Source organism: Centruroides sculpturatus, unplaced genomic scaffold (assembly GCF_000671375.1).
Source record: "Centruroides sculpturatus isolate CEXI.00-Female unplaced genomic scaffold, Cexi_2.0 scaffold106, whole genome shotgun sequence".
Lineage (NCBI taxonomy): Eukaryota > Metazoa > Arthropoda > Arachnida > Scorpiones > Buthidae > Centruroides > Centruroides sculpturatus.
Genome location: NW_019384517.1, coordinates 815,339 through 829,432, shown reverse-complemented (window position 1 = coordinate 829,432; position 14,094 = coordinate 815,339). Strand labels below are relative to the sequence as shown.

The 14,094-nt window shown below is 32.4% G+C and overlaps 2 long non-coding RNA genes across 2 annotated transcripts in view; both read right to left on the bottom strand.

Moving 5' to 3' along the window:
• LOC111622609 overlaps positions 1-2,286 on the bottom strand; it is a 7,118-nt gene extending 4,832 nt beyond the window's left edge. The window contains exon 1 of the long non-coding RNA XR_002756303.1: positions 2,016-2,286. This is a non-coding gene — a long non-coding RNA (uncharacterized LOC111622609). The remainder of the gene's footprint in view (positions 1-2,015) is intronic.
• Positions 2,287-8,687: 6,401 nt separating this feature from the next.
• On the bottom strand, positions 8,688-12,116 carry LOC111622595. The gene is made up of 3 exons (XR_002756300.1): positions 12,050-12,116; positions 11,231-11,304; positions 8,688-8,829 (listed from the first exon to the last, which is right to left on the bottom strand). It is a non-coding gene; the product is annotated as an uncharacterized LOC111622595 (long non-coding RNA).
• Between the last annotated feature and the right edge of the window lie 1,978 nt (positions 12,117-14,094).

Genomic DNA, 14,094 nt, shown 5'->3' with positions numbered 1-14,094 from the left:
AAGTTAAATTATTTTTTTGAATTTTAAATATGTAAAATATTCAAAAACGGTACGTTCCATTTTGGAACATTTATAATATTAAACCTGACGATGGTCTATATTAGATAGGTTAAAAACGTTTGTAAAAATAAAATAATTTTAAGCACAGCAAAATTAGGTGTTGGTGAAACTGAAGTGAATTAGTTGCTAAGAGGTGGATAGATATGAAGTTATCAGTTTTAAATTATAATATTAGCCTTATCCTTAAACCTATGAAAGTTAGCCTATTTTCATATAATCACCCACGCCCTCTTCAAGGCCCTAATATTTCTTTGCGCAGGATTTTCCATCCACAACATAAAAATTAACCAAGATATACGAAAAATATCCCTTCTTTAGCATTTCCTCTCATTATAAGGCCTCTTTTCCGATCACCACACATATTCTAAAATGTCATAAGGTGTAATCATCATGACTTAAACAACTACGAAATCAACTAGGATTAATGTCAGACACAAATGCGAATAAAACGTTTTGACTACAGAGAGAAAAATACATTAAAAAGACAACACACATGTAATTCTCGTATATTGCCACGCATGCTATACCCTTTGTGGCAGCCATTTTGGTCGACTCATACGCCACCTATATTTCCTGGCACAAGCGAATAGACATGAAGTTTTGTAGTAAATTGTCTATCAGACTTTTAAATTTGTATGCCTTTTTTCAGTTACAACAGTTGGCCGTTAAAGCTGAGCAGTAGCATACAGTATGTCACAAAATTATAAATACATCACTAATCCGATCTATTAACTGTGTTAAAACAATAAATGTAATCAGAGAGAAAAACTTCCAGTGAAAGGAGTTGATCCCCAGATGACCCCCCCATAAACTTTCGGTGACAGTTTGAGAACCCAATCGAAACGACAAATGAATCGATCCCCATCAACAACGAATTATGGGAATATCTGATAGACTCGGATTTCCTAAAGATCCTCCCAGAGACAAGAAAGAGAGTTGCACCCCTGGCATCCAAATGTCCAAACTTTCAACAAAAGAATCATATCCATGCATGCTGTTCCCAATGGACTAATCCAGAGTTCAAATGACCACAACCAAGAAGACTTCCATCCTCAGTGATAAAATCAAATCAACTCTGGTACTTACCAAACTCTCATCCATCTTAGGAACTCTAACTACTCTTGCACTGTGGAGTAATTAAGTGGCTGTAAAGTTACATGTGTTACTCACCATGAATGAGAAATGTAAGACAAATACTTAGCATTAGTTATCATTATGGTACGTTATATATAAATAATAAATAAGAATTTGTCAGGAACAACTTGAAGGTTACATTTCTTTAAGATGTTACTTTTTACATTAGTAATAAATAATCATTGTAAAAAGTAACATTTTAAAGAAATGTTAATGTTGCTCACCAGAATAACCTAACTTAGCTATTTGTAAGTGAACTATTGTAAGTGGTTTATATCTTAAAAAAATACACACACTTTTGTTTATGTAAATGAGACTGAAAGGACAATTATTCAAAATGCATTTCTAGTTCTTCATCCGCTAAACAATTATCTTTACCTAATGCTTTAATATTAACTCTACTGTATATTTATTACAAGCAGAAACTAAGAAAATAAATTGAAAGGTGAAAGATAAAGCTAGAACACAATTATTATCTATTCAAACTAAAATACACTCGAACCCCTACAACACTGTTGATTATTCCGTTTTATATGAATTCCACGTCGTACGAGTCAATTAGATTTTACAAATACGTGAGCCGTTCACAGCCCGCCACACGTATTTGTAAAATCTAAGTGACTCGTACAACATGGAATTCATATAAAACGGAATAATCAACAGTGTTGTAGGGGGTTCGACTGTATGCAGTTGTTAACATAATTCTTAACTTTATTTTGTGGTATTAAAAAAAAAATTTATGCTTGTACACACTTTATAATACACATGCAAGAGTTTATCTAATCATTTATTGATAATAAGCAATCTGATTTATTGCTTACCTGAAATGAAATGTTTCTGACAAACTCTTGTATTGATATTCACTAACTACATTCCTCATTTTGGTGTCCTCGATGACAAATAATGTCGGTAATTTTAAAAAATCATGTTCCTTTGTTCTCCAGTGAACTACCATTACAACCAATTACACAAAAATTCGCCATAGTGATATTCGCGACGAATAAACAACACAAAATAACACCATCTAAAGCACGCGTAAACACAAATAAAACGTAGACGAACTTCAAAGATGGCGCCGGGCAATTGCACGTGCTCGTGACATCGATCTTGCGTAAGGTATCTATCGTTTGGATGCTTGCCGCTAGGGACGCTACAATCGGGAGTAATGGGAAGTGGCTGCGAGTAGTCAAGTTTGATAAATTGTCGTCGTCAAGAATTATTAATGTTTTCAAAATTTACGTTCTAATTAATGTAATTAAAAATCTGTGTCTAATTAAACTTAGAAAATAGAGTCGACAGATTTTAAAACGAATTTATAGAGTAACAAATCCAGTCAAAAACGAAGCTAGCCAACATATATCAGACCTCTGTATAAGTACAAATAATATAAATGACAAATGAAAATATAAATTCCTAAATGAATAGAGTAACATTCAATCACTGTAATGTGATCGGTTTTGAATTTCTTACCTGAAACATCATTAGTTAAAATAGCATTTAATGAAAGTCGTAATCGGGCGAAAAAGGTAATGTTCAAACACAACCATATTGTTTTAAAAAATATAAAGAAATACATAAATTCTTGGTGCTGTGAATATAAAGATGTCTTATCTGACTGACCAACATAAGCATTGATTACTAAATGTTTGAATTTTTATATCGATAATCATTTTAAATTAACAAATAAAACAAATTTCCAAACCGAGTTTATTAATAATCAAAGTATAAAATAAATATTCTTACTCGTGACTTTTTAAATAATTTGAGTAAAGCTGGCAAAAGGCACGAAAATCGTAAATCCAAAAATGAAACAAAAAACATGGGATTTTCAGATACGGTAGAGTCAAAGAGACAACGTCGACGCCATTGAGTGTCTTATGGGATTTAAGCGACAAAAATAAACACCAAAGAAGAACATTGAATGGGGTTAAGGATAAAAGGGCGCGAAAAACCAACGGTAAACGTTACCTACGGTGACTAAAATGGCGGCGCTTCGGTTAGGTTCGTCTCCTTTCCGTTAGATTAAGTACATTTTTAAAAGACGTTTCCTTTTTTTTACTTTGTTCAAGAACTACCGTGAATCAATAACTAGTGACGTTAACCACACGGCGGCTCCCTACGGGAGGTCAGTCGGGTGCACAAACAGTCGGAAGAGCGGCCATTTTAAATTAATCACCATAGCTAACATTAACCTAAAATTCTTTTTCTGACAGCTTGACTAATCAAGTTACGCTTTTTCGAAGAGCCCGCACGCAACAGTTTGATAAACGTTACTATATACGTAATCTTTTATAATAAGACTTACGTCAGTTACGTAACCGTCACTCCATCCAAGAAGATCACTCGATCGAACACCGTAGCTGTCGCCATTTTAAAATGACGTCAAACGAATTAAATTGTGTATGTGACGCACCAGCCATTCACACAGCGAGAAATTCGAATTTCAAAAGTCCAGCCAATGAAAGAGTGACGCGTGAATCACGCGTTAAACATCGACCAATGAGGTAGAATTCGGCTGGCTTAGTCGAACGGGTTTAATTTAAAGCTTTCCATACGTATTTCCCTCATTTTCATCTAATTCCATTTTCGAAATTGACATAAAAAAGAAAAAATAAACGGACAGACGTACGACGGTGGACATTTAAAAATTACAGCCTAATGCGATAAAACTTAAAATAACCGATATTTTTACGTTAAAGTACAGCCGTTACTATGGTAACTGTTGCCTAGCGACATTATTCGCGCGTGGTCTAGACATTTTATTGCGGAGTAGTTCCCATCTAGGGAGATGTCGCCAACCCAGGCTTTTTCTACACAGGGCTGATTAATTCAGGGTCAATCCAGGGGCTGATTAAAACTTTTAGACAGCGGAAAACATGTGGAAAAACTAAGGTTTACACACTCTTCTCTAACTGTTCTTAAATACAGTAGACCGTCGATTTTCCGAATCAATTGGGGACTGGGGTTGTCCGGATAACTGATATCTCGGATAACTGATTTACGTACGAAAAAATAGTTTAACGTATCCGATGTCGAAATTTTTATTAGTTGCGTGTCGCTTTGCGTTGAATTTTCGACGATGTTAAGCCTAACATAGACTATTGTATCGTTAAAAATTATTTTTTAATTTTGTACAAACAAAATAAATATATTGAAAAATATAAAAATAATAAAAAATTATACTTCAGAAGTTAATTTAGTATCAAAAACGTAAAATATTTGAGTAGCCCAAGACATAGCCAAAGATGCAGCGCCACAGTACTGGCGAAAATTTAAATTTGCCCACTGGAATTCTTTTCGATGATTGACGTTTCGGATGATTGACTTTCGGATAATCGACGCTCTACTGTAATAATCAAACCTCCACACAAAAACCGTTTAAAAAAAGGCTACATTTTAAAAGGGTTTTGTGTCCAAGTTTGGTTAAGGTTTACGCTTATAAAATAAGTACACGAAAAAAGGAATGTTTGAGATATTTGTTAACGCTTGGTACGTAGTAATTGTATGGAAAAAAAAACGTGAATTTTAGATTTGGCCCATTCACGGGTTTGTTCTGCGGCATACAAGGTGCAGCGGTAAAAATTTCATTGTAAAATGGAGTGTGAAAAACGTTTCTCTTGTAAGAAGAGCTGGCAGATAAAAAGTTGAAAAGATGGGGAAACCTAGTTTATATTTCCACGACAGACAATTTATGTTTAACGAATCTAAACGGGTGTAGGACAATTTTCTCGCTTAAGGTTGGCAACTGTGTCGCTACTTAGTCGGGACAGAATATTTGATAAAATTTAAAGATATTAATTAATTTTGAAAAGTATTTGACATTATTGTTTATTTAGACGGAGCAGTTTTTAAATATTGCATTTTTCTTACTTTCTACAAATAAAATTCGTTTATTAATTCAGTTTCTAGTTATTCAATCCAATGTTTAAAAACAAGTAAATCCTGCTGGAAAACGAAAAGAATTCCTTCAAAAATATTTAAAATTTTTCAATTTGTATTGATAAAATATTTCGTGATTATTGGTAAACGGACTGAATTCCGTCGTCTTATATCGAGATTAATTATTATATGATTAATTGGCGTAATTCTGAAACACATTCGCTTCTTTCCCGGTGGGCAACTGAATATCCATAAGTGAGAGTGGGTGTAATCGTAGCATTAGGCGAGCCTCTGTTGCCGTTTACTAGTCATTTTTATATAATAAAGTAATGAATAATCCTTAAAAAAAATTTTAACTTAGTCAAACGGAGTGGCGAAATGAATCGGCAGCGATGCTCATGCGTGACTTACGTTCACTTTACACTTTACCAGTCCATTATTTAAGTTAGGGTCAGTCAACCAGCCACAATATACTACATAGAGTGGCCGTGACCTTAGATATGGCGCTCTTGGTGGCAACGACCGGCACTATCCACCAGGCCCGCCGTAAGCGGGCGTGCAAGGCGTGCACCGCACGCGGGCGGCACGTCCAGAGGGGCGGCAAATCGAGCGATCGGTCACGTAATATTCAAAATTATTGTCCCAATACCCACCCTATTTATAGCATAAGAAATGTCTTTGCAAAGAGAAAACAAATCCGAGCAGAGAGCGATTACAATATTCTTATTTAGCCTATATTATAGCTTTAACAGCGCCTCTATTGGCATTTATCAGAATTAAGATGCAATGCGAAACGTCTGTCGGCAGGTTGAACCATCCTAAAGCCAAGTACTCATAGTCGTGCTCTATTACAGAAGTTGACAGGACTGGCGAAATTAGGGAATCCCCACAGAGCTCCCTTCTCAATTTATACTTGTACTCATTCGAACAGTTGTATCGCGTATGAAATTGCAATTATTTTGTTAATAATTCTTCTGACATGAGTCTAAGTATAATTAATCATATTTTAACTTGGTTAGGATTTAAATCTGAAGCTTAATTTAAAGACAATTCGAGTAGTGAAACAGACATTGACAGTATTGATTTGTTTAATGAAATCAATACTTTAAAGTTGCATTTTCCAGAAAACCAGTCTAATGATCCTCAAACCTTATTACAATATCTTTTTACTAATGGCTTAATTTCAACATTTCCGAACACAGCAATGGCACTAAGAATATTACTTACATTGCCGGTTTCAGTTGCATTTAGTGAAGGGTCCTTTTCAAAGTTAAAATTATAAAAAAAAAACTATTTAAGATCAACAACGCACCAGCAAAGATTAAGTAATTTAGCTATATTTTCAATTGAACGTGAAATCTTAGACAGCTTGGATACATGAAAATTGATAGCAGATTTCGCAAACATAAAGGCAAGAGAAGTTCAATTTCTATAGATAAATATTTATATGGTTTTAAACTTAAGTAAACAAAAATAACTTAGTAATAATAAATAGATTTTCTTTGTAAAATATTTTTTTCTTTTTTCACACCCTTATGAGACAACACTAAAGATCCTTTCTGGCAAGCTCAGCGTTGGTAATCGTAGTTAAACAGGGGGCGGCATAATCGGTATTGCACACGGGAGTTAAAACTGCTAGCGGCGCCCCTGACAATAGGCGACACACGCGACGGTGCGACGACTCGAACATAAAAACAATTACAATGGCTCCTCCGTACATCGCGCTTTTTCTTGGTTCCCCAAATTTTAAATGCACTCTAGTCAATAAATTTTAAAATATCGATTGCCGTTGAATTTGTTCTTGCAACCAAATATATATATTACAAATTTTTCTTAATTCGAAATTTTACACCTTTATGTAATTTAATGGCATTGCGTCAATTTATACAGTCGATCCCCCTATAACACTGTTAATAATTCCGTTTTATATGAATTCCATGTTGTACGAGTCACTTAGATTTTACAAATACGTGTGCCGGGCTGTGAACTGCTCACGTATTCGTAAAATCTAAGTGACTCGTACAACATGGAATTCATATAAAACGGAATTATCAACAGTGTTATAGGGGGATCGACTGTATATAGTTGTGAAATTTCGAAAAATAAATTTCTTTATTTCTGAATGGGAACTTGTACAATTTTTTGTATAGTAGTTAATTTATTTTCCTTTTAAGAGAATTTTTACTGTTTAGTTAATCGTTCCTAAGCTCGAGTCCTTTCGTGACGTTTGCGTACACGTGTTAAATGTTGAGTGATAGGGTGCCCCTAAAAGTATATTATTTAGGTCTATATTGTTTTAACACTAGCATCTTTAGTTTGCTGCAGACACTGGCAAAGTACTGTACATCATACTAAACCACTTTTTACCGACTTCTGGGATATTTGTTGTGTTCCGTCTGTATTTTCATCTGTAGTTATACTGTACTGTACATCTATATTCCTTCCAACGTAAGAAATATAGGTGTACAGTACAACTCCGTTTGCTCCATTTGTTCGCGTATCACGTGAATACGACCGAACCGATTTGTATGTGATTTTGTTTATATACTGTATTGTTTATATGTTACCTAGGACTGGGAGGTCTTACAAGTCCCAAAAGGACTTTTAATCAATTTACATCTTCGTAAGTGAAAAAGATTTTCGAAAAAAGTCGAAACTGCCTATGATAAATATGTTCCTGCGGTTGTAAAGGATGTTTGAAGTTATCAACTTTTTATTTGTTACAGTCTTCAAATTTACACAGAATTTGAAAAATACAAAAAACATAAATTATATTAAGCCTATGCACAGGCAAGATCCAATGTTGGAATTGTTTATCATAATTTAAAACATGCTCCACAGATGTACGTAAATTTCATGTTGGTGAAGCCTACTTTCGATTTCATTGTTGAGAAAGTGTTTTCTGAGTGTCACTAGTCAATTAATATACAGTAATTGTAAAACTTAAGGCAGATGTACGAAACTGTATTAATCTTACACATGTGTACACCTTTCAAGTTTGTATAGAATCTAATATTAGCTGATAAAGGGCAGTGCCCGAAACGTGTAGTAATACTCGTATCAACTGAATAAAGATGAAAAAACGCCAAGTGTTTTAATAGTAGCACGATTTTGTGTTTGAGAATCATAAATAATGTTTTTTATTTATGAATGTTAGTGTGTGTGCGTGTGTGTGTGTGGGGCTCTATTTTGTTCTACCTCTTTAAAGTTATATAACTTTTGTGCTTTTTGTCTAAAATTTTTGAAATTTTGCTGCGAGGTTTCTGTATTAGAGGGACTGATTCTGTTAAATTTTGACAGTTAAAGATAGAGGGAATGGGGAGATAAAGGGGTCGTCTCTATCTCCAGTAGTGTCAAAATTATTGACGATTTTACGTGACTCATTCCTACTCTCAAAATAAAGCGTTTTGCCATTTGATAATAGCTAGAAATATAAAAAAGATTTTTTAATAAAATTTAATAACAGAAGGAGCTACCAAAATTTTAAAGTGTCGCCGAGAAAGTTGAGCAACTCGTTGCTGGTTTGGTTTACTTGTAAATCTTGTAAAAAAAATGATTTACATTAAAATAAACAGCATAAAATCAAGTTTTATTATCTTTATTTCCGCAGTTATTGCTTTTACATTATTCTTAGTATTTACTTAATAGCTAGTTATGTTTGTATGATCATACAAAGAGGATTTGAAGAAATGTTGCAAATATGCATGACATATTCTGTAAGGTCTTCTATAATTTCTACATCTCTCCCTTCAGTAACTGAAAGGAAAAAAACTTAATTAAAAATTAGAAAGTGTACATTAAAACTACTAGAAATGATATAGTGTTAATATATAGATGCAAATGCACTATAACCTCTTGAATCATTAATGTTTGTCATCGATAAATCCATGTCTATACTGAAATTTTAGAAATACAAATCTCCTATTTCTCAACTATTAAATATGATTCACACATGTCTTACAATTTAAAAAAAAAAAAAAATAAATATAAAAATATAGTTTACTTTATATAAATTTAATACTTTTAAAACGGGGACAGGATAAGATATGCAAAATTTAGTGCAAATCATTCAAAAAGTTTAGCAATTTGTGGGAAATGAAAGCAGTGGAAGGAGTGAAAGGTCGAGGTTTAAAGTAACGTATATGGTTTTGAGTATTGTCTAGAATAGGGGTCCCCAAACTTTTTATCCCGTCGACCCCTTTATAGAATATTTGCCTTCTTATCGACCCCCAGATTATGTATTTAACAAAAACATTAAATTATTTTTGCATTTGCACTACTACTGAATGCCTTAAAATATGTTGACACGCCTTTTTCTTAAAATAGTTGATATTAGAGGGTTGAATGTGTCTGAAGAGAAGCAGCAAGATTATTGATATTCGGTTGAAAATTGGTAAGTTTTAGTCGCAAATCACCGCGGTTTTCCAAGTTCAATCTGTTTTTCTGTTTTGTCAAAATTGCGTTCGCGTGGGTAAAATCAGTTTCAACCATATATCAAGTTGGGAATGCAAGTAAGAAAGGTTCGGCTTCTGCTCTGAGCTTGGAATATTTAGTGGCGATATTGTTATTGTTCCAAAATTCACTGAGGTATTTATTTTAAACAACGCTTTAGCTTCGAGATCTACACATATTTCAATCAGTACATCTTCTAAGCCAGGTTCACTACCTTCATTATCTATTTTTACATCAAATGGATTAGCGAACCATTCGAAAACATGCATATTCTCCGAGTCTTCGAAACGTGCTTTAAAGTCTTCTTTTAGACATAAAATACTTAGAGTCACAACCCTACTAGAGTGTAACTGTGCAACGTATGCTTGTGTATAATGAACTACCAGCGTTCATAACATGTTTCTAACACTTGTACAGTTGCCAGATGCGTGAAAACAGAGTAGCACATGCTTAAAGCGGCGTAGACTACGGCAAAACTCGAGTTATAACTAGGGTAGTTAGTCAGTAATGTTGTTGATCATATCCGTATTTCGAATTTTTATTGAAATATTCTATTTTTTTCTAGACAGTTTAATTGATCCTCTTTGGTATTAATCGACACCCTTTCGACCCTCGTGTATTCATCGACCTCTGGAGAACACTATTCGAACCCAAGGGGTCGATATCGACCACTTTGGGGACCCCTAGTCTAGAATAACTATTCGAAATTTGTGCAGATTGATCAAAAGGTTTAGGAGTTTGCGGCTGAGGGATACAATAAGAAACAGTAAATAAAAGGTCCGGATGTTTCCCCATATAGTATAGAGATTAACTATGCGAAATTTGACATATATCGATTAAAGGATTTGGTATTTTGTAGTAATTAAGTAATCATTAGGAAGAAATGGTAGGTAAGAGTTTTAAAGTAGCTTATATCAGTGGCGCGTTGCCCTATGGACAAAAGAGAGCAAATGTCTGAAATCCCTGTAATTCAGGACCAAAACTAATTACAGTAGAGCGTCGTTTATCCGAATCAATTGGGGACTGGGGTTGTTCGAATAACTTATTTTTCGGATAACCAATTATGTACGAAGAAATATATTAATTTATCCCGTGTTAAAATTTTTCTCTGTTGCGTGTCGCTTCGCGTTGAATTTTCGTCGATGTTAAGCCTAAAGAAGACTATTGTATCGTTAAAAATTATTTTTTTTATTTTGTACAACAAAATAAGTGTATTGAAAAATATAAAAACAATAAAAAATTATACTTCAGAAGTTAATTTAGTATCAAAAACGTAAAATATTTGAGTAGCCGAAGACATAACCAAAGATTAAAGCGCCACAGCACTGGCGAAAATTTAAATTTGTCGACTGGAATTCCTTCGGATAACCGACGTTTCGGGTAACCGACCTTCGGATAAACGACGCTCTACTGTATTTATAAACTTATTAATGTAGTAAAAATATCGAAATTTAGCTTCGGGTATTAACAGAATATATTAAGAATATATATTTTACGTGTAGCAGAACGGGAAAAGCTTTTTAATAGAGAAAATACTTTAAAAATCAGTTTGCTAGATTCCGAGATTATCTCTAACAAACAAACAAACATTCTCGCTTCATATATTAGTACAGATACAGATAGGAATTAAAAAAATTTTGAACTACTTTCCGAATAAGTTTACAAAACTTCAGTTAAAAATACATTAATGCTAACAGAAGATTACCTGAAGTTACTTCATTCAGTTCTGTTGTCACGTCCGTCGGCATACACAAGAATAGAGGTAAAATAAGAATTATGCTGGAAGCAGGAATGAAAAATATTTTATTAGTGGTGAAAAAATATTTAGTAAGATATGTTCTCAAAAAGCTCTACGAAATTAAACACGAGTCTTACTAAAACAAATATTATTGCGCTAAGCATAAAGCAGAGTCAACACGAGCAATTAGATAGTGCAGAAATTCGAGTATATGTTTCCGCATTTCAGGTATTAATTTGCAATCAAATTCGAATTCACAATATCGAACTTCAAACAGAGTTGCATCACTCTGCTTGAAAGGAGATACTTCAGAAACGAGTGTACATTGACAAAATGGAGGAATAAAAACATTAGGGAAGAATGTGACATGAAAGAAAACGTCATACCAAAAGCTGTCAATTCTCTTTTACTCTGATTTAGCAAGGTATAAAAATGTAAGTTAAAAAAATTTCTGTAAAAAATGTATACATGAAAGAACTGAGAGACAGAGAAAGTAAAGTGAAATAAAAAAATATTTAATTGGAGTACGTGAATGCTAGTAAAGAATGTAATTAAATAAGAAAAATTAATGAGTTAATTATAATTTTTGAACACTAGAGAAATGTTAAGAAGTTGCAATTTTGTATTAATTTAACACAACCTTTAAACACGTAGATTTTTAAGACAGCAATATTCAAGCACATTAATTCACAATTAGCTACAATATATATTAAAAAATACAAATAAATTTGTAAAACTTCATCAAAATTTTATATTCGCTATTCAATAAATTTTGCTGCAACTTACCAGCAGAAAATGGTCAAAATCTTCATCTTGGATCGATATACTCTGTATCGTGCTATTAACTTCTGTTTTATATACTTTGCGTTAGTTGTTTTTGATATAGTATTTTTCAAAATAAGAAAGAAAACACTATAAATCTATCAAACAATACATAAATAACATTATTCTGCAATTCATGCAGTTACGGCAAATCAATACTTCTTATTGTTATTTTTCAGGGTAGTTTCCTCATCGCAGAAATTATTGCTTAAAAGCAGAAAACTGTTGTCGGTCGTATGTGGTTGGTAAATAAACTAAATTATATGTTGGCATTTGCAAAATCTTAAATCGTAATAAATATCGTGTTGTATTGTCAAAATGCAAAAAGTTCCCTGTAATTTCTCTAAGAATGGCATTAGGTGTCTATTTCAAATGTAGTTACTTGCTTTATACAATAGTGTATGCAATTTTACATATTATTTGCAAGTTAACTGCAGAAGCGAAGGTATCTCTATTATTTTCAGACAAGTATACGTACACATTGTAAAAATTTATTAATATTTTATTACTATTTTTTAAATAAAAGTATTATTATTACACGATATAATAAAGCAATTATCAATTTCCATCTATTCTTTTGTAATATACTTTGCTAACAAATACGAAGGTAAAGTTATAATTGTTAACGTAGTAAAATTACTGGAAATCGGGTGCCAGTTAGACCATTTGAGCCAAAAGGGAATTAAATACCTGTTAAATAGATTTTATAATTATTCTAGCAATTAATTGCTGGTTTATTACTTGTAATAAAGGAATAGAAAACAATTTTCACAATTTAAATTGTACAGAATCGAATTATTTTGAGCTTACATCGTTTGTGACTATTCATCATATTATAAAATATATGTACACAAAAATATTTTTATTAACCCGAAATTACCATTATAACAATTATTAGATGCAGTATTTCACAAGTTAATTATACTGTAATTTAATTACGCCGTCAACAATTAAGATGATAAATCGAATAATAATTTACTATCATTACAGTGTGCAATTTAGAAAATGTCAATCAATTAACTATTATAAATCATGTAATTTTGCTAACTTATAAATCTATTGTTTATTAAATACAGTAAAAACATTTTCTAATCTTAAATCGGTCTCTGACTTGTAACGTAATGGTTTATGTTATTATCTTTGTTATTCTGTTCATGTTTCGAGCATCAATAAAAGTCTCGTGTTATCTTAATCTCAGTGGCCACAGATCTAAGAAATACAAAGAATCCAACTGATCTAATTGCTGAGGTTTAAACAGATAAACCTGTTTACATTGTACATTGTCGTTACTCTGTTTTATTGTTTACGATTTCTAAACAATGATTTCTCAAAAATGACATTGCATTTTTGTTTTTAAGCAGTTGATGAAACAAACAGTAATGATACTGTAAGAATAAAAGTGTTAAATTGCTGAAGATGCGTGAATTTCATGTTGTTGATAGATTTACGATATTTACTTTCTTATTTTAAGAATTATACCGTCGAAAGCAAACTGTACTAAAGTATATAAAGCAGAAATTAACCAAATCCAATAATATTATACAGAGTATATCAATACAAAATGAAGATTTCGGCTATTTTCTGCTGGTAAGTTCTACCAATATCTAATGAATAATAAATTAAAATATTCGAACGATTCTTACAAGTTTCTTTCTATTTTTTTCAATTGTAGTTGTAAATTAATCTGCTTGAATATTGCTCTCTTAAAAATATACATGTTCAAAAGTTGCGTTCAATTAGTACATCGCTGCAGTTGTAAACTAAATACGAAATTTTGAACATGAAATAGAAGAAACTCAAATATATTAGTAAAAGTGTATGACTGTTGAAAGTGTTTATATCAAACGTAAAAGTAAACCTTTTACGTTTGATATAAACACTTTGATATAAACACTTGATATAAACACGTTTAACATTTGTACATGTGTAGACGCGAAGTTTTTTTTTTTTTTTTGTTGGTACTTTAATTTAAGCTTGAAATTTTGTCTACTGAGATTAGCCAATACGGT